The sequence below is a fragment of the Schistocerca piceifrons genome, chromosome 2 (genome assembly GCF_021461385.2).
Source record: "Schistocerca piceifrons isolate TAMUIC-IGC-003096 chromosome 2, iqSchPice1.1, whole genome shotgun sequence".
In the NCBI taxonomy this organism is placed as follows: domain Eukaryota; kingdom Metazoa; phylum Arthropoda; class Insecta; order Orthoptera; family Acrididae; genus Schistocerca; species Schistocerca piceifrons.
The window spans coordinates 202214281-202241800 of NC_060139.1; positions in this window are offsets into that span (position 1 = coordinate 202214281).

The following is a 27520-nucleotide window of genomic DNA, read 5'->3' on the forward strand; positions in this document are numbered from 1 at the left end:
AACACAAATAGAATCCCTTCCTTAGTGGAAGGTCGTAAACAAAATGCAAAATAAAAGCTTTATACAAACAGTACTCGCTGCTGCTGGTGCTCTCGCTCTGGCTGTCACAAGACAACTGCTGATTCAAGTGACTAGTGGCTAACGGCCGCGAAACAAACAAAAGACGGTTTTAGGGCGCTTTCTGTTCTAAACGATCAAGAAAACACTAAGAAATCTAACACGAAAACTACGTAAAGTTTTATCAAGAACTGTTAGTTACTATGCAGAGCAGATAAACACAAATAGAATCCCTTCCTTAGTGGAAGGTCGTAAACAAAATGCAAAATAAACGCTTTATACAAACAGTACTCGCTGCTGCTGGTGCTCTCGCTCTGGCTGTCACAAGACAACTGTTTTCTCTTTACTATTTCAAGTCTTTGTATTAATTGAAGGAAAATTTTATATAATTATGTGGCTTTTGTGTTGAGATGTTAATATATTTAAAAATATTAAGATTTTTAGAAGATGTCTGTTTAAAAATATGTACAAGCTGTTTCATACCTAGGGACTTGAATTGTAGGATTTATTGTCAGCGAAAATTACTAGTCATGGTAATGACAAAAGGAAACACGTCATTTTAAGGGTTAGTTAGAGTAAAATGCATTTAATGTCATACTTGAGAACCTGTCACAAATGGGAAATACTGTTGCTTTTCATTTTATACGTTGTGTTTTCTCTTTACTATTCCTTATGTGGCTTTTGTGTTGAGATGTTAATACATTTAAAAATCACTGACATTAACTATTTTAAACGTCCTGCAAGGTGAGTGAAATTGGTAAAGAGTAATACCTAAATTTGCATCTTACAAATTGTCTCAGGAAAGTGTGTTTAGTTTGCTTTATGGTATTGGACAGTTTAAGGGTCCCCAATTTTGAGTTGCCTAAAATGAATAAACCCGCTTGAATAATGAATGTATTAATTGCAGTTGAAGTTAATTTTAAATTTTGTGTTCTTAGTGTGATGAAAATTGGAAGGGCAGTTTGAGAGTCCCCGCCAACAATTTTGTTTATTGAAAATAAAGTATCGTTATTGCCTCTATCCATAAAAATAGAAACAATATTACATCTTAATGAGTGTAAAAATCCTATTACAAATGACTTTTAATTTTCTTTGCACTATATGAAAAGCAACTATTGAAACAGGACTATGTCCATGTCCAGTTTCGGTTTAATAGTGTCTTTCACAACCTTTAATGATGAGATAACGTATATATGACAAAGTATTACTTTGAGAAGAGATAAAGTGTGAATTGTTTCTGTGAGAGCTTGTACATACTAACATACTATTTATAACTGCTGGTATTCACTGTCTCATTTATCTGATTGTAGTAGAGTTTCATTTAATCAAAGCTCTATACAGATTATATAAAAGTAATGTTCCACATTACTGTGCCTAATTAGGCTGGCGACTGTATTTTATTTCATTTAAGTAAACTTGGTTGCTTAAAACATTTTCCAAATTTTAATCTTTAGTTTTCTGGTTTCTTCTGTAGCATTGAATTCAGGTTCGATAAGCCAGACCATTAGGTAAGTCGCGGCCAGTTTACTTAAATCTTCCCAGAGGGTAACTTTACTGAAACGTAATGCAATATCTGGTAATACATGTTGTGCCAGTATAACAAACCGCGCAGTATAGTGTTATATTTGGCTTCCTAGTGACAGGGCTAAAATTTTATCGTCGCTAGGTAAACTGCATAATGATATAACAAACGTTGTAGTAGTGTTATAAGCCGATCGACGCACGAGGTGTAAAATACGTTGATGAAGCGACGTATCCTGCTGCGCGAAGAAGTCCATAAGTGCCTGCTCCCCACTGGAATCATCATCCTTCAAGGCATTTTTTTCAAGAGAACGAAGGCGTAACAATAGCGTGGGAAGAGATAAGGGATGTAGGGCGGGTGGTCAAGTATCTCGCGCCTGAGTTGACGCTACTTCTGATTGGCCTCGGAGATCGACCAGCGTCTTGTGTCGAATCGCGACCAGCACAGAACTCGGGTCACCATTCCACACAGTAGTTTCTACAGACATGCTGACCCACTCAAGTTCTTCATTCTCCAAATGATGTCTACCAGTGTTTATCGTTCAGCACCCAAGAAAAAAATAACATGTTGGTTCTATTGGGACCTTTTTGGTAATAACGCCGCCATTGTTCACGTTTCTGCATTCACCGCATTCACTTCGGGAAGATATGCTACACTAATCCCTTGCTTAAATATGGTGCTTGTATAACTGCTTTGCAGTCACGCTACGTTGTATATACACTGCAGCCAAGCCTTCAAGGGAAACTTTTTCGTCGCCACTAATAGTTTAAGGGAAAAAAATCAATGATTAGAGTGATGTAATAGAAAGGAGAATAACGACTTGTTTAACATTGAACTGGGAACGACAGAATAGTGGAAGAAGAAGCAAGGAAACATCTCATGACTTCCTCACCACACGCCGAGACGTGTGTTCGAGTGTCGCGTGAGGTCCGATTACAAAGAAAGCAGCCTCAGTTAATTAAATTAAGATTTTTATTGCTCCAGAATATTAATCCCCTCATTACAGTCAACTCGCTGGTGTATTCAATTTTTAATATTAACTAGTGGAGAAACCAGGCGTTCTCAGGTGTTTGTTTATAGCTATGCGTCCACGTCTGCCCCACGCTGCTTCTACCCTCGTGCTTAAGGTTTATGACGTCATATCTCCTGAAGAACATGCTGTACAATGATATAATTTTGTAAGTGCATTCAGCGGCATATTTGGATGCTTTCTGCGAAATGTGTTCCGAATAGATTTAGTAGCAACGAAATAATTAATTTAAACTTCATGCACGCTGCGGAAATTTTTCACACCTCTCACTGATTATGATGTCATATTTCCTGAGCCTCGTGTCGTACAATGGTATAACTTTTCAGTTACTTTCAGTACTGTATACTCATAGAGTCTGCGAAATTTGTCGTGAAGACAGTCAGTAGTAAAGAGGTAATAAATAATAGCCGTTTGCATCATGTGGTACCATTACTGCATTAACTGAGGAAAAGCGGTAAGCGATAAACATTTCTCCTTTCATCATTTTGCGGGGGTTGTCAGCGAGAAAAACTTCCTTTCAGTTTTGAAATTACGAGTTAAGTTTGTTGCAATTCGCTATGTGCTCTCATTCTCAAATAATGACTGCTTAAATTCTATGAATTCATGCGTCGTCGGCTGTGTTTCTTCTTCATCCCTATCCTTTCGATAGGCAGGTGGTCGTTACACACACAGCGATTATTGCCTGACAGTAAGTGAGGTGTGTGTGTAGCAAGTTTGTTTGAAATCGGTCCAGTGGCTTAGGAGGAGATGAGGATTATATACATGCACATACATGTATCCATTTTTACAACATGTGAGGATTTAATTCTTGTGTATGTATAACTTTAAATCCATATTTCCCCGTCAAAGGAAAATCGGAGGGTAACGAGGTAAGTCTAAAATTCTTACTAACTGTAAACCAGAATTATAGAATCTGATCTATGACACAATCGTCAACAGAGAATAGTTTCTACAACCTGGCGACGATAGCGAGAATAGTCAGAAACTTTTTTATCCGGATTGGCGTCAGCTGTTAAAATTCGCAAATAATTTGAGCATGTCTCTTGAAAGAGACACCTTGATTCAGAAAACGTCCTCCTTAGGGTCAGTCGCTCCCTAGGTAGGATGCGACACCTCTGAGGAACAAAGGTTTCATCTGCTATCTGTGTCCCAGCAGGTGGAACTTGGCCGTTGCCTTTCTTAGCACTTGGCAGGAGACCTATTCTTTGAGGTCAAAAGCTTACTTAGTACCGGGCACTCTGAGGTCATAAAACTTCGGGACGCGATCGTCTCAGCCCCCATTCCCCTTGTTCGGACGACCGACAGTCATCGCATTCGACTTCAAGCACTTGCTGCTGTGTCGTCCGAACAAGCCACAGCCAGGGCAAAGGGACTACACGTTCAAAGACGCGAGTAGGTGCCAGTGCCATAGGCTCGACACTTGTGCGAGTTCCACCAGCGCAAGGAAGATGATGCCGACTTCGCCACGGGCAATTGCCGGCCGAGTACAATCCGCCAATGATCGGACGACAACGGACAAAAGCCTACTCGAAATATGCTCGGTTATATATCATCGTTCAGGGGTGACTTAGAGAGGAATGTCGTTTAGCGAACTCTTAGAAGTGAATAGACAGTTGTTTTAAATTGGCTACCAAATACTGAGTCAAACCTCCTGGAAGATTAAAACTGTGTACTGGACTGAAACTCGAACTCGAGACATTTGCCTTTCACGGGAAAGTGCTCTACCACCTTAGCTACCAAAGCACAACTCACGACCCGTCGTCACAGCTTCAGTTCCGCCAGTACCTTGTCTCCTACCTTCCAAGCTTCACAGAAGCTCCCTACGAACCATTGGTAGCTAGTGGTTGCAGACACAACATAGCTGTTCGTAGATATTGGCCGCTGATGGAATTGTGTATACGATTGCTTTTCGCCCCCTCAGCATTAGTTAAACTCTGAAGATGGTGTATTGAAACACCAAAACTGGATACTATGTAATAAATAACACCGAAATAATGGCTGCAGGTCTTTCATTTTATTACACCAAATGTTAACGAGTCCTTAGGATGTATTGATCCACTCCTCTCTCAAGGCGGCTTTCAGTTCTTTCACGGTCGTGAGGGGGTGGGGGGTTGTTAAGAAACACGTCCGCCAAGAGCATCTCGGGCACGTTGTAAAAGTCTACGTCCGTGGCGTAGTCAGGCTATTCCATACGTTCAATAGCTTCACTTTCCAGTGTGTCCGACTCTTCAGCAGTCCTGTGTGGAAGGGCATTGTCGTCCAGTGCAAAACAATCCCTAAACAGACGGAAACGGTACAGAATAATTGCCCTACAATACCTTCGTGCTGTAAGAGGTACCTCGCGTAAAGATATGCAACAGTGCTCGGTCATTGCGCATAGTGCCTGCTGACACCGTAACGCATGTGCCTTACCGATGACGTCCATGAACATTGTGTGGTGCGTAACGCGTTGCTCTCTCACTCTCTCTCTCTCTCTCTTTCTCTCTCTCTCTCTCTCTCTCTCTCTCTCTCTCTCTCTCTCTCCACAGTAGCCAGAATCACTTGGCACAGTGAAGCAGGATTCGTCGGAGAATGAATGGTGGTAAGGTGGTAACGGGACCAAACTGCTGAGGTCATCGGTCCCTAAGCTTACGCACTATTTTTTATTGTAAAAAAATTCTCTATTCAACAAATAATATTAATACGTCATAACCCACTGCCTTACACATTAGTGGGTCATAATTATCTACAACACAACAATTTTCCTAGCAGCTTTTAATTCTATTGCTATGTGTTAGATTTCCTACTTTTCTACTTGGTACAGGAGATAAGTTACTCTGTGGGCAAGTGTATTCTATCTACTCATATTCTATTCGAACTATCCTACCAAGCTATCTCCTGCAACGTTACAAGCGTGCCAGTAGATCTATAAACCTACTTATTCTTGGCCGTGCCCACCGAGCTAACCCCAGCGGGCGTGCACCTGGCACTGGGCCGGCCTTAACTGGAAATCGCTGCAGGTACTGTTAGTGATATGCAAAACACTACATCCTACTTAAAACTAACTAACTACTATTAGTCATCATTAGTTTGCCTTGAGTCAAGTCCGGGTTTGTTTCGCACCTTACCCCTTTTCCAAGACGTGGAGTATTCCGACCATCACGGCGATCGGCGAGTCCACGCCCCGGCGGAATGAGATAGGTGCGAGGAATTTCATTTTATTTCCTACGATTCACCGATACACCCTACGGTATTCTTGCAGGACTTTTGCTGATACCCCCCTGGAAAGACGGTCAATGCTTCTGAATGTGGTTGGATCTCTGATTGCCTATTTGCCTATTTGGCAATTGTTGTCTGAATTCGGTGGCTATTTTGTCGAAAAGTGGACACTCGTAGATCACCTGGTCCTGAGTGCCTACTTCAGCACCACAGTCACACGAGAGGGTAGCCCTCTTCCGAACCGGCAAAGATATGCTGGGTGTGGTCCATGTCCCGTAAGGAAGAGCGGAAACCCATTATTTGATTTGAAATGTGTGAGTTGGAGCCGTTCCTTGGTGTTAGACAGCCTCTGGTAAGTCCTTCGGCGCGTGTCTTACTATCCCAATATTCTTGCCACAATTCTTCCCCCCTTCTTTTGATTGCAAATTTATCCCCTGCCCGTACCCCAAGAGTATGTTCAGTCGTTTCAATTTCCTCTCTCTTGACCCAATAGCAAGCTGCCTGTTCCCTACTTTTTATGTCTTAGGGACACAGCCCAATGAGCATCAGCAATCCCCCCCAGGAGACGTTCGGTAAGCTCCAGTCGAACGTAGAAGAATGTTGCGTTGCAACCTCCTCACTGCATTTCAGGCATGACTCTCGTGAGCCTGAGTCCCCAGACTCCGGGCCTGTAACCCTTGATGGTGGTGAGAATGGTGTTAGGATATAGTTTAATCAGTTCTGCGGGTTGGTAGAATCTCCTATGCCCGATCATAATGAGGCTGTTCAGTACATCTGAAGACGTTCGAGTCACCGCTTCGATGTGTTGGGCAAAACATTTTTCATCTATGACGTAACCCAAGTATCTGGTCTCGCGGTGCCGAATAACTGATGAACCATCTGCACTGCTCTCCAGGCAGTCCAGGAGAGGCTCCATGTTTATATCCCAAAAGCGTGGCCCCAGGACAGTGCCCTGCCCCTTCGTAATCTTTTTGCCAACCCCCCACTAGGGGACGATAGCCAGATCTCTCTGTCTGCACAGCAGCTCCTAAGACAGCCATATAGATGCCCTGGACACTCTTTCTCTCGCAAACAGGAGAAGAGCGAAGTCCACCACGGTTTGTCAAAGGCGCCACTGATGACAACCATGATGCAAACTTGTACTTGTGTGGGGGAGAACCCACAGACCTCGGCCGCCAGGGTAATTGCGTCAGAGCGGATCGCCCCAGCTGAAGGCCAAATTGCCTGTCGCTCATCCCACCCAGCACTCGTTGTGCAGTCACTCTGTCGGCCAGTGACCGCTCTAGCAATTTGCTCAGCAGGTCCAACAGACAGATTGGTCTGTAGGATTTTACTTCTTTTGGGTCTTTACCCTGGCCTTTCTTGATGATGACCAGATTAGCCTGTTTCTAGATGGAGTGAAACATCCTGAGGTGCAATGGCTCACTGTGTATTCTTGTCAGAGGTGTTACCAGTTGAGGAGCGGGGTATTGCACCACTTCCGCTACAATGCCACCTGGTCCTGGAGCGTTGCCTCTCTTTAAGGATTGTATGTGAGCTGCCACTTCTTCCTCGGAGAACGGATACACTACAGTGTTATTCACATATTCTCCCTGAACCGCGTGCCTAATTAGGCGTTGCTCTTCTGTATCCGCTGCTACATTGTTGTCAGGGAACAGGGATCAGAGGACGACTTCAGCAGTTTCCTGCCAGGATCCCGTCAACTGGTTCCCATCCCTGACGGTGGAGAGCACCATTGGCGACCGGATTTTCTCTCTGACTATCTTGTAGGGAATTCCCCAGGGATCAATAGCCAGTTGGCTCTGCACATACTTTTCCCAGCTCTGGGGCCTAACTGTTCTCAGTTCCTTCTGGAACTGCTCCTTTGCGTCTCTGTAAATCCGCAACCATCGTTGTTTTTCTTCCAGACGACACTTCGCTGGTAGTACCTCCTCGCCCTCCTGACAGACTGACGCATCTGCCCTAGTTCTGCAGACCATGGCGACGGAGAGGCCGCTATGGCTCTCCTCCTGGTTGGTCTGACCAACCAATTTCGAATATTGCCAGCAATATTTGCTGACATTAACGTGGTGTCGACGTTCGTGCCTTCACCTCCTCCGCCAGTATAGGTGGGGCGTCTCCTGGCCAATTGGCGATAAGAAACTGTAAGGACGTGATGATCTCCTCCATTTTTCCGCCTCTTTCATCCCGAGTGCCGCTGTGCCATAGGATGGATTTAGCATTCACGTCTTCCACCACAACAATCTTGCGCCCTCTCAGCGCCGTAGTTACCTGCACGAGTTGGTCAAGGTATACTTCTATATAGGTTCCGTATTGGAAGTACATGTTAACCAGATATATGATGCCTATTGGCGACTGGAGCTCTACAACATTACAGTGGTCATCGGACAACTATGAAAGCACGGTGAGTCTTAACGCTTTGTTAACCACTATGATGGTGGCCTTCGGGTCATCCCCGAAGCTTATCGCTTGCCAGTTTACAGCAGCAAATGCTGTCTTCCCTGCAAGATAGTACGACTCATGTAGACAGAGCATATCACACATCAACGCTCATCTCCTCACCACCCTCCGAAGCTCCTGCATGACCAGCTTACTATTATGGGCGTTTACCTGTCCTATCTGTATTGATGTTGTCATGGGAAAAATGTATGCACATATGTTTCCGAAAAGGTCTTTCTCCAATCGAAGGCTATTCTTCCGTTAGATAGGACTGACTGATTGTAAATTTCATCTAGGTTGAATGTTTGATTTCGTCTTTCAAATACCTTCTTCGCAATGTCACGTAGGGCACCTTAGTCAGTGGGGAGATTCATAGTCTTCAGCTGTATCCTGTCAACAGCCTCCATGGCTGAGAAGGTAACTTTACTCCCATATTTGTGTCCTATACGCACCACGTGTCGTAGTGCCGTGGTCAGGACAGCCGGCTCCTTCAGGCGGGACAATAGCATGGAATGTTCGAGATTTGGATATATTCTCACAGGATCAACCTCCAGTCGTCTGACCAGTGTGGCTGACCTGGGACAGTGTTAGCATTTGTGCTGCCGACTGCGTTAACCTGTACTGGTAGTTCTGGTAGAGAGTTCTCTTGTACAAACACCGGTCGGCCCACTACAACAGAACGCCTATCTTGTGTTGCCCGATTTTCTGGCAATCTGTGTCACTTTCAGTAGGGAGAGGGAGCGGCCACTTGTTCCCAAGGGTCTGTCTGGACGCACACGTCCACCATTTCCATCCTTCGTGATTCGCCTTTTGCAACTAAAGTTATAAATTGTTTGAACCTTGCTGCCTTTTCCGCGTTCTTTCGCCTCTTGCACGGGGATTTTCTTTTTTGCATCCTATATGCCGTAGTGGACTCAGCCATAATGGGTCCTTGATGTCAATCTCTGCTCCAGCATCCTATATGTGGGGCAATTTCTCCACGTAGCATTGAACGTCTTTCTCCACTCTTTGTACAGGGAATACAAATTCCTGGTCTCGTGCAGTTTCTGTTTATGTGATCTTCTGCTCCACACCTGGAGCAAGCCGGCCTCGGATCAAAGTACTTATATATGTGATCTAAGTCTCCACAGATATGACTGCGAGGTACCATCAAGTAGTCCCGCACATTTATGGCGTGGAAACCAATGTAGATCTTGTTGATAGTCGTTGGTTTTTTTTTTTTTTTTACCGGATTCTTCGGTTACATGATGAACTACGTCTCTCTCTCTCTCTCTGGGTCCAGTTTTAAATCGTAATTTGTATTAATTTTTAAACTCCAGAATGAGATTTTCACTCTGCAGCGGAGTGTGCGCTGATATGAAACTTCCTGGAAGATTAAAACTGTGTGCCCGACCGAGACTCGAACTCGGGCCTTTTGCCTTTCGCGGGCAAGTGCTCTACCAACTGAGCTACCGAAGCACGACTCACGCCCGGTACTCACAGCTTTACTTCTGCCAGTACCTCGTCTCCTACCTTCCAAACTTTACAGAAGCTCTCCTGCGAACCATGCAGAACTAGCACTCCTGAAAGAAAGAATATTGCGGAGACATGGCTTAGCCACAGCCTGGGGGATGTTTCCAGAATGAGATTTTCACTCTGCAGCGGAGTGTGCGCTGATATGAAACTTCCTGGCAGATTAAAACTGTGTGCCCGACCGAGACTCGAACTCGGGACCTTTGCCTTTCGCGGGCAAGTGCTCTACCAACTGAGCTACCGAAGCACGACTCACGCCCGGTACTCACAGCTTTACTTCTGCCAGTTGGTAGAGCACTTGCCCGCGAAAGGCAAAGGTCCCGAGTTCGAGTCTCGGTCGGGCACACAGTTTTAATCTCCCAGGAAGTTTCATATCAGCGTACACTCCGCTGCAGAGTGAAAATCTCATTCTGGAAACATCCCCCAGGCTGTGGCTAAGCCATGTCTCCGCAATATCCTTTCTTTCAGGAGTGCTAGTTCTGCATGGTTCGCAGGAGAGCTTCTGTAAAGTTTGGAAGGTAGGAGACGAGGTACTGGCAGAAGTAAAGCTGTGAGTACCGGGCGTGAGTCGTGCTTCGGTAACTCAGTTGGTAGAGCACTTGCCCGCGAAAGGCAAAGGTCCCGAGTTCGAGTCTCGGTCGGGCACACAGTTTTAATCTGCCAGGAAGTGTCAATTTTTAAACTCTTCAGAACTCATGTCGTCAAAATTTTGGCATCTATGGTATCACATAGCTCATTGTGGTCTATGGGAACTGGGATGTCGTAAATGATAATGATAACAAGTGGGTTTTTCTTTTAATCGAATTCAAACTAAATTACGGTAAGGACGACACACACACACACGCACACACACACACACACACACACACACACACACACACACACACACACATGCCCGAGGGAGGACTGGAACCTCCGACGGGGGGAGCCGCGCGGACTGTGACAAGACGCCTAGACCGCGCGGCTACCCCGCGCGACTATTTCGTTGGAGAACATTTTTGTTTGTGGGGCGCTCAACTGCGGGCTCATCATCGGCCGCACAAAGTCCCAATTTCTTAGACTGTCCAATCTATCCACTCTCATGAATGATGATGATGGTAATGACGATGAAATGATGAGGACAACACTAACACCCAGTCCCCGTGCAGGGAAAATCCCCAACCCGGCCGGGCGTCGAACCCGGGACCCCGTGATCCAGAGGCAGCAACGCTAGCCACTAGACCACGAGCTGCGGACGGAGAACATCGCTTGGACCACTGTTGCTAGCCCCAAACAAACATGTTCTGTACATCAAGAATTCCTTCTCGACGATGGCGTAGTTGATCTACAGACATACAAACCAGCCTGATCTAATCGGCGCAAAATGGTTCTGGTAGAGACACGTGTAGCGGTTGCAAGGTCTGCAGCGATCTGCCTAGGAGTAAGATGTCTGTTACTTTTCGACACTAGGGCTACGTATTGAACCTCTTGCGGTGTGGTGGCCCGTCTATGACCAGCAGCATGCGTTTGCATAGCATTTCCACCTTCAGCGCCCTTTTCTAATAGCGAGATGACACTTCTGGACACATGGAATACTTTGGTCACAGTAGTGACATTTTGATCAGGTTCAGGCATTCCAATTGCCCATCCACGACCGTAAGCACTTAATAAATATCTTGCGGACATGTAACCGTACCACACGGAACATCGTACTAGTTTGTTCCACAAGAGCCATAGTCAAACAACGTACTGCATGAACAGTTGCGCGCATACCGAGCGCTGCAGATAACACGTCCCGCGCTCTACACTTCCTTTTACTACCACCGGCCGAGTGTTCCGTAGCAATTGTCAGTTCTTCTGTAGCAGTTGGCAGTTGTTCCTTAGCAAGTTTCAGTTGTTCCTCAGTAGTTGTCCAGCAGTGTATATGGAAGCTTTCTCGGTGAATTTCGCTTATGAAATCTTGATGGCAATCAACCGAGTGGCAACGTTTCAGCGAGTTCTCTACTCGTCATCTTCAGGCCAGACTTCTGAAGACGAATAGGAACTACTAGAAACTTTGATTGCAGAGGATCCTTTTACTCTAGTGGTACCCCGAGAAAATTTCATCAATTAATGAAAAATAATCTGCCACGATAATCATCGACGTTTGTTGAGTGTAAAGTAACTCAATGAGAGTATATGAAACATCACGAGTCTAAATACGCATCATTTTTCACTGTTAGAAACATCGGAAAAAATACTTAATAGAACATGGGACCGCGTCCGGTAACCTTCACATAAACAGTCACCCAATACTGGGTTTTCATTTAATGCCTGGCCTACTTCAGGACATAACTTCTTTCCGCACTAATTAACCGTAAGGCGATACACTGTCAGTTATTTGAAAACGTACAACGCATCTAAAAGTAGGTCAGCACTGTGTGTTTCAACCAGAGACTGAAATTTCATCCATGGGTTGCCAGGCGGCTGGGGGAACATCGCCACGGGAAACGTAACGCCACCAGTTAATGCGTCGGAGACTATATTTGTCTTTACATTCCGTCCTTTTTTTCCTTTCGTAGACATTCCCTATCACAGGCGATAGGCTACAGGTACAATTTAGTTCATAAATCTCCTGAACTTCGTTGTGCAACACACTGCGTAACGCTGTCAAATGACATTCCTTATCAGCGGGAGCTGAACAAAAATCCATCCAGTCATAATTAAAAGAAGTTAGTTCTAGCCTAGATGTTTCGGTAATACGGTCCGACCGTCAGGCCACGTGGAGAGTTACTCGTACGATAACACATCAAGCAAAGTTCGTAAACCAGCTGAAAACTTTACTACGTTACACTATGAAACTGTTACATTTTTATCGCGTTCAGTTGCATGTCAAACATTTCAGAGATATAGGTGTGGGCAAATTTCCTACCAAATCCAGACCGTAATTTAGTAAAAAATCATTGTATAGTGCTAAGGCTACTGTATTCCGCCTAAATGGTATACGCACTGGAAGGATTACACACTGGAATCCAAGAAATGATTAAACACTATATACGGCTATTAATATTGCAAGGCGTAAATAAATAACAGCTCCGTTTGCAAAAAAATATAATTTGTCTCGCTACTATTTTTGGCGTCGAACCCTTTCTCACTTCATGAACCGGTTGTCTTACACCATATTTTTATCCTTCTGCAGTTGCTATTTATTCACATTAATAGTAGCTGTTGTAGATACTCTGTGTCCAGTACGAGAACGAACTTCACAAAACAGTACAGCGCGATATTTATCTCTGGGTTCAGCATGATGAAGGCCTTAGGAATTGCACTGTCTAGAATAAAATTAACTGCGACTGGAAATATATGAACTAAATCTGACTAATTATTCAGTCAAGGTCCTTCATACTGTGGAGAAAGGTATATGTTCAAATGTGTGTGAAATCTTATGGGACTCAACTGCTAAGGTCATCAGTCCCTAAGCTTACACACTACTAATCCTAAATTATCCTAAGGACAAACACACATACCCATGCCCGAGGGAGGACTCGAACCTCCGACGGAATCAGCCGCACAGACCATGACTGCAGCGCGGAGAAAAGTAAAAATTCTTCACTAATTTGTAGTATTGTGTGTTACATGGAGACATATAAAGGATGTGTCGAAAAAATAAATATTGGCAGCAAATTACTCGCCTTTTTACATAATGTAATGAAAGTCACTTTAGTATAACCATCTTACCGAAGTTTTAAACTCCTGTTTACGTTTTTCTTGTATTAGCGGATTAAATATGGATTTATAAACTAATGCTATAGTTATTAGGTCTAAAATTGAAACACGATAGTGGACTTGGTATAATAATCTTACAGACAAACATCGAGACCCACAGCAGATGACTGATGTCGAAACATTTTTCGGTAAGTAGAAGAAGAAATACACTGTGTTTTTTGTAAAAAACGGAGTTTATTGACCCAAATTTAGACACGAAACTTCCTCGTGAGTCGTGCTTGGGTAACTCAGTTGGTAGAGCACTTTCCCATCAAAGGCAAAGGTCCCGAGTTCAAGTCTCGGTCCGGCACACAGTTTTAATCTGCCAGGAAGTTCCATATCAGCGCACTCTCCGCTGCAAAGTGAAAATCTTATTGTCCAATTTAGACACTTTAGCATTTAAAATCTCTCATTCTTTCCATATTATTGTTTTTTTCTGACTGGCGCATGATTCAGTTTGATTTCGATCAACGGGAAAAGATTTTGCAACCACGTGTAAGAAATGTGGGGCACTGATCTTGTCGTCTTAGTTAGCACGGTGAACATAAAACAATTAAATGGACCAGGTAGACGACGCAGCAAGAAAAATCAGATTATGAACAAATAAATATTAGAGGTCATTGAAAAGCAGCAAGAGCGAGAAGCTTACGTTTGTTGGAGAAATAGTGGAACGTATCTATTACATAGGAGACTCATTATTACGATATATCGGTGAAGGTACGAAAATATTAGACGCAAACTGTCACAGTTGAAGAACGATTCTTCCAAAAAAAAACAAAAAAAAATCACTGCCCTGGGCACAAAGATGAAGTTTCTGTAACCGGAATCGACGATAAGGTCCTTCAAACAGCATATTTTAAATCCGGGGATATAGTGAAATAAATTACGGATGTGTGAAACAGTTCAAATGGTTAAAATAGCTCTGAACACTATGGATGGGACTTGACATCTGAGGTCATCAGTCACTTAGAAGTACTTAAGCCCAACTAACCTAAGGACATCACACACATCCGTGCCCGAGGCAGGATTCGAACCTGCGACCGTAGCAATCGCGCGGTTCCGGATTGAAGCGCCTAGAACCGCTCGGCCACCGCTGCCGGCTGTGAAACAGTAATAGGAAACAGAAATGCTTCATGTGTCTTCTCATACGAAGATGTAAAAAAATATTGACTGACAGTATACGAACTGTATCAGCGTTAGACAAAACAAGTGGGTTCTGGAGGAAATGTTTACCAGAAAAGCTTACGAATTCCACACTTACGTGTGTATAAGGATTCTGTGATGATGTTACAAACTTTCAGAGATCATAGAGAAGGGTAAGTGTATCAATTTGAGGTAGGGACCCTTTTTCGGAAACGGCTGAGTCGAAAGTTACAAGCGAAAATCGTTCTGATACTTTTGATAGCGGAATATATGTACCGGTTGCTAAGACTGCAGGGTGGTCAACTTTCAGAGGTGGTAGTAGCACCAAAACAAGGAAAAAGTATCAGTGCTGCATGTTAACGAGGAACGTATGAATGCATTTAGTGCGGAACGGCATAGCTGCTGCTACTGGATCCATATTGCGACTGTACGTAACGACAATCTGACATCATCTCTCCCGTTCCATGTTCATCTGTCGATCACTCTGTTATTCTGAACCAGATATAAACTCAAAACATTACAGCAAGGGAAAGAAAAAAGCTGATGAATATCTAATAGATATTATTGACGACGTGAAGTGTAAAAGGTAATGAGGTCATGGCAGAGATTAACACTGGTGAAATGAAGTAGGGGAAGGCGTAATTTGACTGAGGGAGACTGATGGCTCCCTATGTAATTGCTAACGCCGACTCTGTATTCCGTCGTGTGTGTGTGTATGTGTGTGTATGTGTGTGTGTGTGTGTGTGTGTGTACGCACGAACATTATTACGCTTGGGTTGTGGACGCATCAGTGGTCGCTTTGACGGCGACGAACTATAGACGGGCGATCAATTGGCTATGATTTGAGCTGGTCAGGTGTGCTGTCCGACAGTCTGATTTGCATCTTGCATAACGAATTCTGAGTGTGTGCATGTTAATGCGCTCATTTACATGCTGTGTACCTTACTCTGAGAAAGCCAAGTTCATTTGCCTGTAACTGATGAAGGCCTTCGCTTCTTACCTAAATAGCACATTGATTACTCGTGAAAGCTTTCCCATCGAAAGGGGAACAATTTTCTACTGTAATGTTTTTCTACTGCGTATGTAAATCACTTTGCTACAGAACTTCGAAATTAACTTCACCACAACGTCGCTAATAAAGCTTGGGAAGACCTCTATTTTACATCGTAAGCGTAAAATAAAAGATAAGCCTTACTGTGCGTACTCATTTGTTATTTTATTAGCAGTAGCGGCTGCTGTGCAAGAACACAAGAGCACGTGAACACCCTAACTTTCGACACCTTGCAGATTTATTGGTTGTTTTTCTTCGAATGCTGTTGAAACGTAACATAGATGCTGCAATCTAAAAGGTACGGCACTTACATCTATCACGCTACTGCTCCTATAGACTCCGCGAAACTCGGCATCGGGTTCGCGAGCACACCGTCAGTTGTGCCCGTTTTAAGGAGCTTTTGCTCATGCACAGCTCTCTTGACATAATTACCTTACGGACCATATACATGTGGATATGATAAACAACGTGCATGTTTCACGATGTGCACAACTAGCCCTTTCCACACAACTAGATGTTTACATCGGTGGCACCAAGTGTTAGCACAACGCGGCAGACTTGCATAAATCCTGCTAGATGATGGCACACTCCTCATTTTCAGATATGCTAATTCCCTCTCTATATACCGTAGTAAAATTGGATCTGACGTCAGTATGTGTTAACGTTGTACTGAAGTAAACCTGCTTCGTGGGTTTCTGAATGACTTGCAGTATGATAAGTTATGAATCTTAATCGTACAGTAATCCATTTGAGACAATGAGAATCATAAGGGCCTAAAGCACATCAAGATAGATTGTGAGATTGCAGTATTTATTCATGCTCCTGAAATCTGATGATCCTATCGTGAGTCAGGTTTATCTGTGCTGTGGGCCCACATTGTATATATGAAAATTCACGAAAATATGTATCACTGATTGCTCCAATATTCACTTAAATGTGGGATCGACATTGTGTGCTTTAGGCCCTTACGGATCTCAGCGGTTCATTTGAATTCTAGTCAAGTGACCATGTTGGTAGACATTACTGCTTTACTTTAATAATTTCAACAAGCGGCACTTTTGTATTTGGAGTTGGTTGTATACAGTGGGAGAATCGATTTTCGTGTGCAGTGTAAAGACGAACTATGTTGAGTTTGTTTTAAAAGCTACCGGAAAAGAAAAGCTGTGAGGACAGGTCATGAGTCGTGCTTGGGTAGCTGAGTCGGTAGAGCACTTGCCCGCGAAAAGCGCAGGTTCTGAGTTCGAGCCTGGGTCCGGCACACAGCTTAAGCTGCCAGGAAGTTACACGTAGGCACACATTACGCTGCAGAGTGAAACTCTCATTCCTGGAACAGAAAAGTAAATTAGTAGGAAAAGTTAGCCGGAAAGCAACTAGGGCCTCCGAGAAAAGATCGTTTGATTGAGAGTGATGACGTCTGATAACCGTGACTGCAAGCGAATATTTAAGAAGGTAGTATACAGTTAGCACAAACTATTGTGTGGGTGCAGCGTAAAAAATCTGATTTTCAGCCCGAAAGTAAATTCGTGAACTAATACATCTGTTAGGGATCATGTACATTTGTCAGAAGAAATGGAAAAGCACGAAAACTCCCACTTATAAAAAAATTAGAAAAGGAGAGTTGCGAAAGGCTACAAATTATCTCGTTATTGCCATAAACTTTACTTAATTGTGTACAGTATAAAAAAATTCCACAAAACAATTCTTTTTTTGTCAGATAACTTACGCATCTCATTATTACTATTAATGTTATTATTGTTAGCAGTGGCTGTAACTGTATGAACTTGTTGATAAGCATAACTGTTATACAACAGATGCTCTTAATTTCACACACTCACATTTACTTAATGTAAAAATTTGTGAACACCGTGTATATATGTTCAGAAGACGCTACTGCATATTAGTATACATCTCGCAACTGCACTAACTGCACGTGTCCACAGACACAAGTTCTCTAATAAGAGCTTTCTTTTGTAGGGAGAGAAAACATTTTGAACTCTGGTCTCACTCGCAAGGATGCAGATATTTGGTCTTCTATAATCATCATTACACAGATGACAAACTATAATTTTCTTAAAAAACGACTTTTGTCGATGAGACTACCATCAACAGAACTAGAAAAGAGAAAGAAAAGACTATTTTACTTTATGTTCTCCATGCATTGGGAACAACCTACAAAATACTTTATCAGACTGGAGAAACCACAGGGAGCATGGGTTCAGTGAATAAGAAAAGTATTTTTTGTTTTCCTTTTTTTTTACTGTGTACAGAGTGCGGAGAGGAAAATATGTGTTCATTTCTAGTTCTGGTGATGGCCACTGGAGGCCAATACCTGTTAACGAGGTAAAACATATACTGCGATTGTGCTAACGAAAATATTAAATTATAATCTTTCACCTGAATAATTCAATGTTCTCTGCAATGCGGGACAAATGTAAGAGCACTGTCACACTCATTTACAAACTTAATCCGTTGGCACTGAAATATTATCACCGTGTTCGTTTTAAAGCAAAATCTGGTCCTACGTCACGCATTTCCTCTTTTTTATTTTCTGCATGACGCGTTTCGGAAAATAAATGTCATTTTGAAGGGGATTTCTGGAGTTTTATGGCATTTTTGGGCATGATGTTTGCGATGTGTGAGCCCTCGCATTATTATGGTGAGTTTACTGTTATATAAACACGGGTAATTTTCAAAATTATTAATGTATCTTTTTCTGCAGATAATAGTGAATTGGGAAATCGCTTTTACTGACGGACAACAAGATGAAAATAAGTGGTACGTACGTAAAAGTTATTTCCAAACCCATTATTATCTATAGGAAAAGAGTCCTCAGTAATTACAAAATTGCTCGTGATTTTATAACACTAAAGGCAGCAGAACAGTGGAGCTCCTCACATATTGTAAACGTCATGGCTACAGAGAAGAAGACGAGAAAATCACTCTTCATAATGACGGTTGTCTCCCGAGACACTACTTGCAGAAAATATATAAAACAAAATTGTGACCGGCAGTAGAGGATACAATTCTATAACAGACAAAATTATAGTTCTTACAGTTGCAGGTTTTCACCAACCATCTAAAATGGATCAAATAAAACTGAAATGTTACTTCGTTCCTAGGCTTTTAAGCTAGAAACACGCCTTACTCTAAATGATGGCGTGTGCAGGCTCTTTCAAGACCACTTTTTATTGCCTCGCGTGTTCTTCTTGCCGTAAAGCGCACCAGCGCTAGCAGAAGTTTCTCTTGAATGACAAAACTACGTCACAGGTGTCTGTGGAAGCGGAGGTAGCCCTCTTTTATTACTTTCTAAGCTGCAAGCTGTACAAGTTGACTCATTACTTAAACTTGCGTAGCTGACAATATTTGAAAGTTTTCCGAACCGACAGATCTAGCTCGTCTTGGTCTTCATCGTCCTAGCAGCCGCTAATAATTTCTTATACTTGTTCTTAATTTCTTATTTTATTTTATGCTGCTGACGTTCGGTGTGTAGTCCGTGCAGCAAGGACCCTAAAACACAAATACTACAGCTAATGGTTGGAACAAATTCATGTAAGTTCGGACGGAACACACCCTAGTTGAAAACAATGCAACACACACTGACTTGAAAAGTAAGGAAAGAAACTCTACTAAGTTACATAATGCAGGAGGGGTGTTAAAGGAAATTGGTTTTGAAACTTCCTGAGAGATTAACATTGTGTGCCGGACAGAGACTCGAAGTCGGCACCTTTGCCTTTCGCGGGCAAGTGTTCTACCATCTGAGCTACCCAAGCACGACTCACGACCCGTCCTTACAGCTTCAATTCTGCCAGTACCTCGTCTCCTACCTTCCAAACTCGACGGAAGCTCTTCTGCAAACCTTGCAGAACTAGCACACCTGGAAGAAAGGATACTGCGGAGATATGGCTTAGCCTCGACCTGGGGGATGTTTCCAGAATGAAATTTTCACTCTGCAGCGGAGTGTGCGCTGATATGAAACCCCAGGCAGATTAAAACCCGAAGTCGAGTCCAGCACACAGTTTTAATCAGCCAGGAAGTTTCATTTAGCGAACACTGCGCTGCAGAGTGAAAATCTCATTCTGGAGATTGGTTTTATTCAGGATCCTAATACACTATACCGTTCCCCACACTTTTCAGTACAATACCATATTTTTCAACGTAATCTGCGTTCAGTTCAACGGCCTTCAGCCACCTTACTGGGAGGGCCTATACGTCCACAAGCTACCACTCCACTGGTCGGGCCGGCCGCTGTGGCCGAGCGCCTATAGTCGCTTCAGTCCGGAACCGCGTTGCCGTTACGGTCGCAGGTTCGAATCCTGCCTCGGGCAGTTAGGTTTAAGTAGTTGTAAGTCCAGGGGACTGATGACCTCAGATGCTAAGTCCCACACTGCTTATAGCCATTTGAACCATCCGCTGTCGACGTCGGAGTCAAAGTCTTGCTGCATCAGTAAGCTCCACATCATCCATGTACTGCTCCCCACGGGTTGCATCCTTCATTGGGACAAACAGGTGGAAGTCGGAAGGTGCAAGTTGGGGATGAGAAAGAACGGTCCAGTGAAGTCTTGAGAGCTCCTGTCAAGTGCGCAGGCTCGAATGATGCCTTGCGTTGTCATGGGGAAGAAGTTCATTTCAAATTTTAGACGACGAACACGCTGAAGCCGTCTCTTGAATTCCCGGAGGGCTACAGTTCACTTCAGATTCATCACTGCACCATGATAAAGGACATCAATCAGAGCAACCCTTCTTCAGAGTGCTAGAAAACCGTCGCCATGATTTTACCGGCTGGCTGATGGTGCGGCTTTGAACTTTCTCTTGAAAGGAGTGGTGGTGTTGCGCAACTACAAGGATTACCGTTTTGTTTCCGTTTCCGTGTTATCGCCTGTGACGACGCTCGACGAAAAGTTGTCACGATCAGCCTCGTAACGCTAAAGCAGTTCTGCACAGATGGTTCTCCTTTATGGCCTTTTGTCAGGAGGTGAGCACAGACAGTACCCTCCCAATGGTGAATGAGTGTGTCAGCAGTACCTAGATAGACGTTCAGTGAGCAGCGAGCTGTTTGATTGTGATCTGTCGATCACCTCGAATGAGTGTGTCCGCACGTTCCAACTTTGAAGTCGTTACAGTCGTGTGCGGCTGGCCGGCACGCTGAAGATCGGTCAGGTTTGCGCGACCTTGGTGGGATGGTGATAGACGCCTCTAAGTTTGATCATTGTCTACACAGTCGTTAATTTTCACTTGTGGCTTGTTGGTTTTGCACGACTGGGGAGGTTCTGAGTCTAAATATCTATGTGCCTTTTTATATTTCGCTCATAGTACGTGGTTATTTTTAGTAATCCGTTCTTTCTTTTTCTTTTTGAATCATCAGTCTTCTAACTGGTCTGAAGCGGCAGTCCAACTTTTTACACTGTCCAACCTAGGTACTGTTACGAAATTTGATGATGATGATGAAATGATGAGGACAACACAAGCAGCCAGTCCCCGGGCAGAGAAAACCTCCAACCCAATTCGGGAATCGAACCCGGGACCGTGATCCACAGGTAGCAACACAATCCACTAGTTTGTGCTTGAAGACCAACAATAACCTACTAATTTCACGGAATAGTTAAATGGACTGACTTGAAGCTTGGTTCAACACATTTTATCAGAATATTTAAGTTTGAGAAGATTCAAAGCATCATACAGGGTGTTTCAAAAATGACCGGTATATTTGAAACGGCAATAAAAACTAAACGAGCAGCGATAGAAATACACCGTTTGTTGCAATATGCTTGGGACAACAGTACATTTTCAGGCAGACAAACTTTCGAAATTACAGTAGTTACAATTTTCAACAACAGATGGCGCTGCGGTCTGGGAAACTCTATAGTACGATATTTTCCACATATCCACCATGCGTAGCAATAATATGGCGTAGTCTCTGAGAATGAAATTACCCGAAACCTTTGACAACGTGTCTGGCGGAATGGCTTCACATGCAGATGAGATGTACTGCTTCAGCTGTTCAATTGTTTCTGGATTCTGGCGGTACACCTGGTCTTTCAAATGTCCCCACAGAAAGAAGTCACAGGGGTTCATGTCTGGCGAATAGGGAGGCCAATCCACGCCGCCTCCTGTATGTTTCGGATAGCCCAAAGGAATCACACGATCATCGAGACATTCATTCAGGAAATTAAAGACGTCGGCCGTGCGATGTGGCCGGGCACCATCTTGCATAAACCACGAGGTGTTCGCGGTGTCGTCTAAGGCAGTTTGTACCGCCACAAATTCACGAAGAATGTCCAGATAGCGTGATGCAGTAATCGTTTCGGATCTGAAAAATGGGCCAATGATTCCTTTGGAAGAAATGGCGGCTCAGACCGATACTTTTTGAGGATGCAGGGACGATGGGACTGCAACATGGGGCTTTTCGGTTCCCCATATGCGCCAGTTCTGTTTATTGACGAAGCCGTCCAGGTAAAAATAAGCTTCGTCAGTAAACCAAATGCTGCCCACATGCATATCGCCGTCATCAATCCTGTGCACTATATCGTTAGCGAATGTCTCTCGTGCAGCAATGGTAGCGGCGCTGAGGGGTTGCCGCGTTTGAATTTTGTATGGATAGAGGTGTAAACTCTGGCGCATGGGACGATACGTGGACGTTGGCGTCATTTGGACCGCAGCTGCAACACAGCGAACTGAAACCCGAGGCCGCTGTTGGATCACCTGCTGCACTAGCTGCGCGTTGCCCTCTGTGGTTGCCGTACGCGGTCGCCCTACCTTTCCAGCACGTTCATCTGTCACGTTCCCAGTCTGTTGAAATTTTTCAGACAGATCCTTTATTGTATCGCTTTTCGGTCCTTTGGTTACATTAAACCTCCGTTGAAAACTTTGTCTTGTTGCAACAACACTGTGTTCTAGGCGGTGGAATTCCAACACCAGAAAAATCCTCTGTTCTAAGGAATAAACCATGTTGTCTACAGCACACTTGCACGTTGTGAACAGCACACGCTTACAGCAGAAAGACGACGTACAGAATGGCGCACCCACAGACTGCGTTGTCTTCTATATCTTTCACATCACTTGCAGCGCCATCTGTTGTTGAAAATTGTAACTACTGTAATTTCGAAAGTTTGTCCGCCTGAAAATGTACTGTTGTCCCAAGCATATTGCAACAAACGGTGTATTTCTATCGCTGCTCGTTTAGTTTTTATTGCCGTTTCAAATATACCGGTCATTTTTGAAACACCCTGTAGCTTCTGAGTGACCAACAAAACGAGTGCCTTTTGGAAGCATGCTTACTTCGACTCTCATTTTTTTCCAGGTTTACAGCTAACGGGAAGTCGTGATGCTATGATTACAACCCTAAAACGAAATAGTCGAGTGATTGGAAGACATTGTTGTTACCTCGCCCAAAAATTGCTTTTCAAGGCATTTCTCTTTATGTCTTTGTCTCTCTTTCTCTTTCTCTCTCTCTCTCTCTCTCTCTCTCTCCCTCTTTTTTTTTAAAAAAAGGGATATTCTTATTCAATACACTTAATCATGTTTTCTATCTGGAGGTTCTCGACCGTTCCGTAGCTTCGATCGTTGGAAAAGGTGGCAGGGGTGGAGTGAACGACGTTGCTGCTCAGACAGCCATCTGGTTACTCCAGCTTTTGGCCGAAAATGGCATGGTTCCCTAACCTCACGTTCCTTACTCACGTTGCCTAGTTCCGTGCGTTTTCTTGTTTGCACATACGGAAAGGGGCATGAAAGGACACCGATGTGGTGGTGCAGAAGAAGGAAGAAAACGAGGCAGAGGCTGTCAGCCATAATGACTGACGATGAGCATAAAATAACCGATCAGTGAATGGACAAACGTGATATGTATAATGGAGAATAGTTTTAAAGGTGATAAAGATGTTCTATAAAAGAAATGAGAAAAATAAAGTTTTTTTTAAAAAATAAAAAGTCTAGTACTTCCGAAGTGTCTCTCGTACATAGACCTGTAAAAAATGTCATTTTCGTTTCGTCGTATCAAATAATTAAAATATTAATATTTTTTAAATAACAGGCATTTTAGTCATACTGTTCTTTGAGTAACCAAATATTTTTAAGGCTAACAGAAACGTCGAGACCATTATAAACCAAAATTCTCTCCTGAGAATGGCCGCATCAACACGCTCAAACATAGGTTATTTTAAGTATTTTATATGATTACATGGTGGTACACCGAAAGTATTTTAATGTAACTGGACCCGTCCAACAAGTCCACGAATTCATGAAAAGAAGTTTGTTTGAAAAGCAAAGTAGAAAAAGGGGGGGGGGGGGTAGAGAGGAAGGTGACGAATTAAGTATTGGGAAGCGTTCGGGAGTTCTCTTATTATAGAAACCATTTGGGCATCCGCCAATCGGCCGAGATGAAGTGTGCAAATCAATAGGATATTTACATGGGAGTGAGGGCGAGGAATTCGAGCTTAATTCCAGCGACTTAGTCTGTCCCTTTCGACTACTTGATTTACAGTAGCCTTATATCAGTTGTTTTACTTTATGAGTTACTAGAAGTGAAGGTTTTCCAGAACGTCATTATCATCATCATCATCAGGAGCAGCAGCAGTAGGATTTACTCTTTAAGGATGTACGGCTCCTTATTGGTCCTGCCGTCTCTCCCGCAGGTGTACTGATTTGTGCTGTTGAGCTGTATTCTCTGTCCTAGGTCCTGCCAAGCGCTGCAAACAAGGCAACCAACTGCTCCTATATTTTGTTATTTTATGCACTGCCTGACAATAAAATTGAAACAACCAGAAGGGGGAAAGGAAATGAAAATCCACAGGTTGAGAGATTGGATACTGGCACTTGAATAGAGTTGAGGGCCGAACTGATCCCCAGAAGGTCCTCTCAGGGACTGATCTGGGGCTCTTGCTGAGCACGAGAGTAGCACAAAATCAGGCAGACAGTTCACAGAGAAACGTACCATATTTTGACGACCACTGTCCTGCTGGAAAATGACACCACAATAATGTCGCATGAGAAGTCGCCGGATGTCCATGACGTACCGTTGTAGCATCAGTTTTTAATTAATCAGTGCTAGCTGCAGACAACCGACCAAGTAAAGAAGACCTTAGGCTAGAAGAAGAAGACAAAGTTACAGATGATGACAAAGGAAATGCAATACTAACTAGTGAGACTGAAGAATCTATGGAGGAAATGAAAAATGGAAAGGCAATGGGAATTGATGATATTCCTGTCTAACTGTTAAAGTCATTGGAGAAAGAAGGGAAAAGGGAGTCGATTGAATTGTGTAATCAAATATACATGACAGGAAAATGGCCAAAGGACTTTACAGAAAGTATCTTAATACATGTAGAAATGAAAAAAAAAGCAAAAAGTATGAGGAACATAGAACAGTGAGCCTGATATCGCAGACAGCCAAAGCCTCGCTGAGGACGCTCAACAGAAGGCCATATGGAAACCTGAATTGCGTAATAGTAAATGAACAATTTGGTTTCAGGTGAGCTGCAGCTAGAGATGCCATTGGGTTACTGAGAGTGATATGGGAGAGGTACATGGAGAAGAAAAGGAAGGTGTATGTTGTGCTCATTGATCTTGAGAACGCTTTCGACTGTGTCAGATGGGAAAAACTGATGGAAATCCTAAGGAAACATGGAGTTGACTGGAGGAATAGTTGGCTAGTTAGAAATTTATATTAGGGCCAGAGAGCAAGAGTAAGAGTAGAAGTGATGAGTGAAGAAATTGAACTGGGAAGAGGTATAAGACAAGGTTGTTGTTTATCACCAACACTGTTCAATATACATCTGGAGGAAATTATTAGTGAAAGTTTTGATGGAAGGAGAGGAGTTTGTATAGGGGGTCGGAGAGTGAAGTGTATAACATTTGCAGACTACATGGTTGTGATAGCAGAGAGTGCAACAGACATGGAACAAGTGTTAGATGATCTAAACTCAAAATTAGAAGAACATGGAATGAAGATTAACAAGAAGAAACTATAAGCTTGGTAATTGGAGGAAAGGGGAGAAAATGCGGTATGAAAATAGGGGGAGAGGAAACAGAGCACGTGAAAAATTCCAATTACTTGGGAAGTGTAATAATGGATGATATGTATTGCTCAATAGAAATTAGGAAAAGAATTGAAATGGCAAAAGAATGACTAAAGATGAAACAGAAATTACTTTGTGGACCACTAAACAAAGATATGAGGAAAAGACTTGCCAAATGTTACATCTGGAGCGTTGCACTATGTGGTACGGAGACCTGGACGTTGAGGAAGGAAAATGAAAGAAGATTGGAGGCACTAGAGACGTGGATATGGAGAAGAATGGAAAAAGTGAAATGGGAAGACAGAGTAAGGAATGAAGAAGTATTAAGAAGAGTTGAAGAAGAAAGAAACATGCTGAAAGTCATCAGAAAGATAAAACGGAACTGGATTGGACATTGTTTGAGAAGGGACTGTTTATTGAAGGAAGGAACAGAAGAAATGGTGGGGAGAAAAGGGGAAGAGGAAAAAGAAGATATCAAATGGTGGACAATATCAAATCCAGAAATGAAAAGACTGGAAATAGACAAATGTGGAAGAGGCTTAACCCGTGACAAGACCTGTCGTAAGGCAGAATACCATACTACTACTACCAGCCGTGACCTGATATCTCACCCTATGGCTCCCCACGCCGAGAGTAACACCGCTATGCTTCCCCAAAAGAGAATGAGACCGCCGGCCGCGGTGGCCGTGCGGTTCTAGGCGCTCCAGTCCGGAGCCGCGCTGCTGCTACGGTCGCAGGTTCGAATCCTGCCTCGGGCACGGGTGTGTGTGATGTCCTTAGGTTAGTTTGGTTTAAGTAGTTCTAAGTTCTAGGGGACTGCTGACCACAGCAGTTGAGTCCCATAGTGCTCAGAGTCATTTGAACCATTTAGAATGAGACCTCTCCCCAGGACGCTGCCAAATCTGCCGTGGTAATGTTGAACTACAGTTCGTTGCCAAACACAATGTGACGCCATTCATCAGCTGCCCGTTCCCGGCCGAACGCAGTCGTTTGTGTTACGGTGTCAAGGGCTCCTAGGCGTCGGAAACTACGAGTAATTGCCTTATCTGGCTGGTGCTAGTACACGATCTGTGGAGCAGCATGAAACACAATATTGTAGGTAGCCATTTCTGATGGAAGGCGCAGATGTGAAGCGGTTACCTGGTGCACAATACGGCTATCCCTTTTTGTTGAGGTCAGACGTGGTATACCAGAACCTTAACAATGAGGATACTTGCCTTCACGTTCCCATGCGGTCCAACATCCAACCACTGTCACATCCGAATGTCCCACAGATCTGGGTATTTCGCGATCCGACCAGCTGACCTCATGGACCTCTACGGTTGCAGGTTCGAATCCTGCCTCGGGCATGGATGTGTGTGATGTCCTTAGGTTAGTTAGGTTTAAGTAGTTCTAAGTTCTAGGCGACAGATGACCTCAGACGTTAAGTCGCATAGTGCTCAGAGCCATTTGAACCATTTTTTTGACCTCATGGACACCCAGAATGAGGTCTCTCTCTCTCTCTGGCGCCGATAACGCTTTCACGATTAAGTGGCATCTTCGTGTCCTACAGGGTGATCACTCAACATATGATGCTGTTCACGCCCATTATATACCCTACCTGACGTGATAACAACACTAAACACGGATAATACTGAGGCACTTTTGTGGTGGTTCTACCTGTCACAGAGAACTGTAACTCGAATCATTAACTGCCGATTTTTTATTCATTTTGTGGTCAAGCAGTGACTAACCCACAATATATCGCACGACTTCATGTCAGTTCCCTATGTATATACTGTACAGCACGAATAATCAAACTAAACTATTTAAAAGTACAACTGTCACTGTACCTT